Source organism: Echinops telfairi, unplaced genomic scaffold (genome assembly GCF_000313985.2).
Source record: "Echinops telfairi isolate 266 unplaced genomic scaffold, ASM31398v2 ScPeMD7_10;HRSCAF=50, whole genome shotgun sequence".
NCBI classification, from domain to species: Eukaryota; Metazoa; Chordata; class Mammalia; order Afrosoricida; family Tenrecidae; genus Echinops; species Echinops telfairi.
The window spans coordinates 11,770,481-11,776,779 of NW_022103907.1; positions in this window are offsets into that span (position 1 = coordinate 11,770,481).

Sequence of the window (6,299 nt, forward strand, 5' to 3'; positions counted from 1 at the left end):
ACACCCCACCCCAGGGGGATGAAAAACAGAAAAGGGGGTGAAGGGAGACAGCGGCCGGTGCAAGACAAAAAATAATAATAATTTATAAATTATCAAGGGTTTATGAGGGTGGGAGGTTGGGGGAAGAGGGAAAAATGAGGAGCGGATACTAAGGGCTCAAATAGAATATGTTTCAAAAATGATAATGGCAACAGATGAACAAATGTGCTTGACACAATGGATGGCTGTATGGATTGTTATAAGAGCTGCAAGAGCCCCCAATAAAATGATTCATAAATAAATAAAGGTGAATTTGTATAGAAAAGAATGCATCATGGAATCAGCAGTGTGTATTCATATTAAGCATTATCTATCTGGCTTCCAAGCTCTTACTTGTATGCAACTCTTCTATAAAACACTAATAACATGTCTCTTTAAACAGACCCATCAACACAAGTTACATAGGCAGCATCTGGAGCCAGCGCCATCATAGTGAATGAGTAGAGAAACATGGACACCAACTAACTGAACTGATTGGGAGTTGGTGAGTGGACACATGATAGTGCAGATTTCTCTGCAAGCTGTTTCCCATCGTTCTACTTTGATCATTCTACTGTGATGAAAATATGCCAACTTCACTGTAACAGGAGTGCAGTTTATGTTTCAAAGCGTACTTTACTGAATCCCCTTAATTCTGGACTATTCCATTTGACTCCCTGAGCTAGTTAGAAAAGTTTAAGAATGTGGACAACATTTGCCCAAATCAACTCAGGTACTATGAGTATCTGGTGTCTTTACAAAGAAGACAATTTGCTGGGCATACAGAAGTAATGCAGAGGTAATATGTCTTCCCTACCTCCCACCTTGGTCTAAAAGTTCAGCATATTCTCCCAGCAGGGGTCAAAGGGGACATGAGAAATACCTAGATCTGACTCTCCTGAAGACCAAATGAGTCAAAGGTAGATGCCAATGAACTTGCTTCCCCATGTGATGAGCCCAGATTTCAAACGAAATCATCCAAAAAGAATATTATGCCACATAATTTCTTAATCTATAACTATGACTCAATAATTTTCAAGTTTGGAGATGAGTTATTTTCAAGTCTATCACCCTCAAGGTGTTCTCTCAGAAGCAGATGCTTCTTTCTCACCGGTTTACCTGTCCCCAAAGCCCATTCGAGGAAACGTGGTGACCAACGGTTAAGAGCTCAACTGCTAACAGAAAGGTGGTTGGATGTACGGACCCTCCTAGCCACACCATGGAAGAAAGATCTACTCCCACAAAGATCACAGTCTAGCAACCCCAATGGAGCAGTTCCGCCCTATCACATAGGGTCACCATACAGGACTGCTATGAGTCAGAATCAACTTGATGGCATACAGTAATAATCACATCAAAGCCCCTTAATTATAAAAGCATGCCTCTTCTTTTCAAAATAAACTTTATTAAAGTATAATTTACAAGCAACAACATGCACCCATGATAAAAGGGTACAATTTGATGGGTTTGACAAATCTATATACTTGTGTAAGGTCCACCATAATCAAGAAACAGAGCATGTGCATCATCTTAAAAAGTTCCCTTATACTATCCTAATATATCTATAGCGATATCTATATATAATTCAAGATAAATACCACCCCCCCCGAAACAGTAAGGGTAGTAATGGTTCCCTGAAGATACAGGTAGATAGATGGGGAGAAGGTGGAAGGGGAAACTGATAGCAATGATGACTGTATAATCCTACTCAGGAATGAACATCAGAATTTTAGACAAATGGATACATGGGATAGCATAAGTTATGGCAAAATAATAATAATATAAAATATATTAAGGGTTCTGGGGGTGGTAGGGTGGGGGAGGGAGGGGATAAAGGGGAGCTGGTATCAAGGAATTCAAGAAGAAAGAAAGTTTATTGAAAATGATGATACCAGAAATTGTACAATGATGCTTGATCTAATGGAACTTTGGATTTTAATAATATCTGTAAGAGCTCCTAATGTTAAAAAGAGAAAAAAAATGAGTTCCCTGATGCCCTTTCTCAATCAATTTTCTTCCCCTACCCTTGGCCCCAGGCAACCACAGGTCTGCTGTCTGTCACTAGAGATGAGAATTATTTTTGCTAGAATACCATATGAATGGGACTGTGCAGTTATATACTCTTCCAGGCCTGACTGGTTTTGGTCAGCATGTTCTTGAGGTTCATCTATGCTGTGTATTTAACAGCTCATTCGTTTTATTGCTGAGCAAGCTTTACCTATATTTATGTGATATATATATATATATGTTAAAGAGCACTGGTGGTGCTGTGTGCTAGGCATTAGATTGCTAACCACAAGGTTGGTGGTTCAAACCCACCAGCCACTCCTCAGGAGAAAGCTGAGGTTGTCTGCTTCCATAAAGATTTACAGTCTCAGAAACCCTGCAGAGTCACTATGAGTAGAAATTTGGTTTGGATTTTGAATATATATCTTACTGTCTAGAGATTAGGATATAATAAATATCAATGTAACTTAAAGCTGAATTTGTAGATATATATGTATAGATGTGTGTATACATATATATGCTTATACGTATATATTGAGGGCTATTATGAATAAACCTTCAACAAACATTCATGCACACGTCTTTGTTTGGATGTGATTTTGTTTTTTTCAAGGCAGAAACCTAGAAGTATAATTGTTAAGTAATATGGTAAGGGTATATTAAATTTTATAAATTGAGGACTGGTCAGGGCTGCCGTCGTGCAGGACCAAGCTAGAGACGATCCAAGTGACATTTCTGTGCACCCCCAAGACCACCAGGTTGCAGTAAATCACTGGCTATATCTCTGTGAGGCATAGTCTTTGTAACTCCCACCAAATGACTTTTTCCTTAGGGTGATACGATTCCACTTTTCATGATTGTTAGCAGGGATGACTGTACTGTAAAAATATAAAAGGATAACCTGAGCATCGGTCAATTTTGCCATTCTGCTGGGTATGAAATGAGCCATCTCAGAAGCAGGAAGGGTAAATTTTGTTACCAGCAGGAGAAAAGAGAGGTGAAGCTCTTCCTTTGGACACTGATAACCCTGTTCATTGAACTTTCATGATCCAACAGACAGCACTGTGGTACGAGAGGGAAGGGGAGGAATGGAAGAAGAATGTCAGCAACAGAATCAAGAGCACAAGACAGAGCAGTGGGCTTCCTGGCGCAGGGTGTTGAGTGCCTAAAGCAGAATGCTGTCTGGCAGGAAGCTTGCTGGCGGAGTAGGATGCTTCCAGGCATTTCATTGGGGACACGGGGTTTATTGATCCATGGAGCTAGAGCTGAGTTCTTTCAGGCTGAAGTTTAGGGTTAAGTGGCATGCCCATTGATAAGTGCTGCCATTATCAGCAGCGCTAGAGAACTTTGTAATGAAAGCCTCATAGCCGAGGATCGGAAAGAGGTCTGTTTCTGAGCATGCCTGGGAAGAGTCTATCTGTGTCCTGAGTATTGCTAATCCTGAATTATATGTTAACTTGTCAACTTCCCTAATGAAGGGTAAGGGTGGGTAGGGAGGTAGGGAAATTGCAAAATTGGTTGTACCCTTTTTTATTTCTACCAGAAATGTATGAGCATTCTAGCTGCTCCCCATCCTTACAGCTACTTGGTATGGTCAAGCTCAATCTTTCATTTTAACCATTCTAATGGGCGTATGGTACCAACTCATAGTGATCTTAATTTGAATTTTTTGATGGAACATTCTTTCCATCAAGAAGAACATTCTTTCTTTACTTTTAAAAATCATTTTATTGGGAGCTCACACAACTCTTATCACAATCCAGGCATACATCCATTGTGTCAAGCACATTGTACATTTGTTGCCATCATCATTCTCGAAACATTTCCTTTCTACTTGAGCCCTTGGTATCAGCTCCTCATTTCCCCCCACCCTTCCTGCTCCCCCCTCCCTCACAAACTCTTGATAATTTATAAATTATTATTATTTTGTCATGTCTTAAACTGTCCAATGTCTCCCTTCACCCACTTTTCTTTTGTACATCCCCCAGGGAGGAGGTTATATGTAGATCATTGTAATCAGTTCCCCCTTTGCACCCCACCTTCCCTTCAACCTCCCAGTATTGCCACTCTCACCAGTGGGCCTGAGGGGTTCATCTGTCCTGGATTCCCTGTGTTTCCAGTTCCTATCTGTACCACTATACATCCTCTGGTCTAGCCAGATTTGTAAGGTAGAATTGGGATCATGATAGTGGGGGTGAGGAAGCATTTAAGAACTAGAGGGAAGTTGTATGTTTCATCATTGCTATACTGCACCCTGACTGGCTTGTCTCCTCCCCACAACCCTTCTGCAAGGGGATGTCCAGTTGCCTACAGATGGGCTTTTGGTCCCCACTCTTTGCTCCTTCTCATTCACAATGATATGATTTTTTGTTCTGATGATGCCTGATACCTGATCCCTTCAACACCTTGTGATTACACAGGTTGGTGTGCTTCTTCCATGTGAGCTTTGTTACTTCTGAGCTAGATGGCCGCTTGTTTATCTTCAAGCCTTTAAGACCCCAGACACTATATATTTTGATAGTCAGGCACCATAAGCGTTCTTCACCACATTTGCTTATGCACCTGCTTTGTCTTCAGTGATCATGTTGGGAAGGTGACCATCATGGAATGCCAGTTTAATAGAACAAAGTGTTCAAGAAGAACATTCTCCCATGTTTTCACCCCCTATCTTCACCCTTGATCTAGTTGGTCTGACTAGCCCAGTAGCACTAAATTTAAGAAGTTGCTAACAAGTTGCTACTTGCCTTCACACTGGCAGTACAGAGGCAAATTAACAGTAGCTCTCCTTTCCCTCCCACTCAAGAGTGAGCGCATCAAAAGGGAGTTCCCAAATCCCCAGAAGAGGAGGTTAAGTCAGTCAATTGAGCCTGTGCCATGAGGGCTTTGAGAGGAGAGTGGGAGTCAGTCCTTCTTATCATGCCATACATACATGACCTCTATTGACATCATCTGGACAAGGAGCCATGAGTTTTTTTAACTCGAAAACCAGCCTGTGCTTGTCTTTTTGTTACTCAGTCTTTGAATTATCTACTGTTTACATGCATGCACACATTCATTCCTAAACAAGGTCAAAGACACCCACTGAATCTTGCTTCAGTGTTCCCATCCAAAACAGCAGTTGCTCCTGGGGCTGTTTTGATGTGTCAGGGTAGGCAGATGCTCCAGAAAGTTTTCAACAGCTGATTTACTGGGAAAAGTTCAGACTTTCTTCTGAGGTACCTGCTAGTAGACTTTCACCCCCATCTTTTCACTTAGACACCATGCCTGCTGTTTGCTCCATGGAGGGACACTTGTGGTCCCACGGTGCTCAGTAAACACTTTTAAAGTTGAATTAACATGGCACTTTTTGTGACTTTGGGCTGCTAACTGCACGACTGACAGTTTACGCCCAGCAGGAGCTCTGTGGGAGACAGTCTCGACCTGGTGACAATGAGTCGGGTTTCGGTTTGGGGGACTGTATTTAGGAAGAGACCGAGAGTGGCTGTGACTGAGTTTGCTATCGACTTCAGAGAAGTCATTTCATGTGAACCCAAACTTCTCCTCCCCAGAACTTACTGCAATCCTTTTCCCGTCTCTTCTCGCTGACAATGTCAAACAAAAACCACACTGAACCTAGAATTCTCTTTTATGGAATAAATCAGCACATTGTTTGGCATTTTTGCACTACATGCATTGATTTATAAAGAACACATCTCGGTTCAGTAAAAATTTGCAGAAAGCCAGGCATCCCATGAAAAGACTTTGCTATTTAAGATATTTACCCCTCCGGCTACCTTTCTCATTACGGGTGTTGCCTTCCTTTCGAATCATCCACTCGGGAAGACGTCTAACTGTGGCTCCGACTGCAAGTCACCACTGCGCTGAGGGGAGGGAGAGGGTCTTCTTGAGATCTGGCTCCTCCCCCTTTGACTTGTCCGCCCACTGTTAGGTCAGCTCCCAGCCTGTCTCTGCCAAAGAGAGTATCTTTCCATCGTGACTCTTTATGTGTGTGAGGTGTGATCCAGAGAGGCCGGGTCTAGACAGGCTCGCCCTGAGCCCTTGCTTTGGACCTATAGCAATGTCTCCACTCCAGAGGTCAAGACGGCAGGCAGCCCCGCACATTGCTTCTCACTGCTCTGCCACAACTGTCCAGTGTAGAGAAATATCCCAATCAGGCTTTCCCAGAGAACTCGGGCTTTCCCAGGATTGATTCTCTGTTAACCAACTTCCACCAGCTGATAAGACAACAGTGTCCATAAGGATAATCCTAGAGCATTCAAGATCCTGCAGGGTCT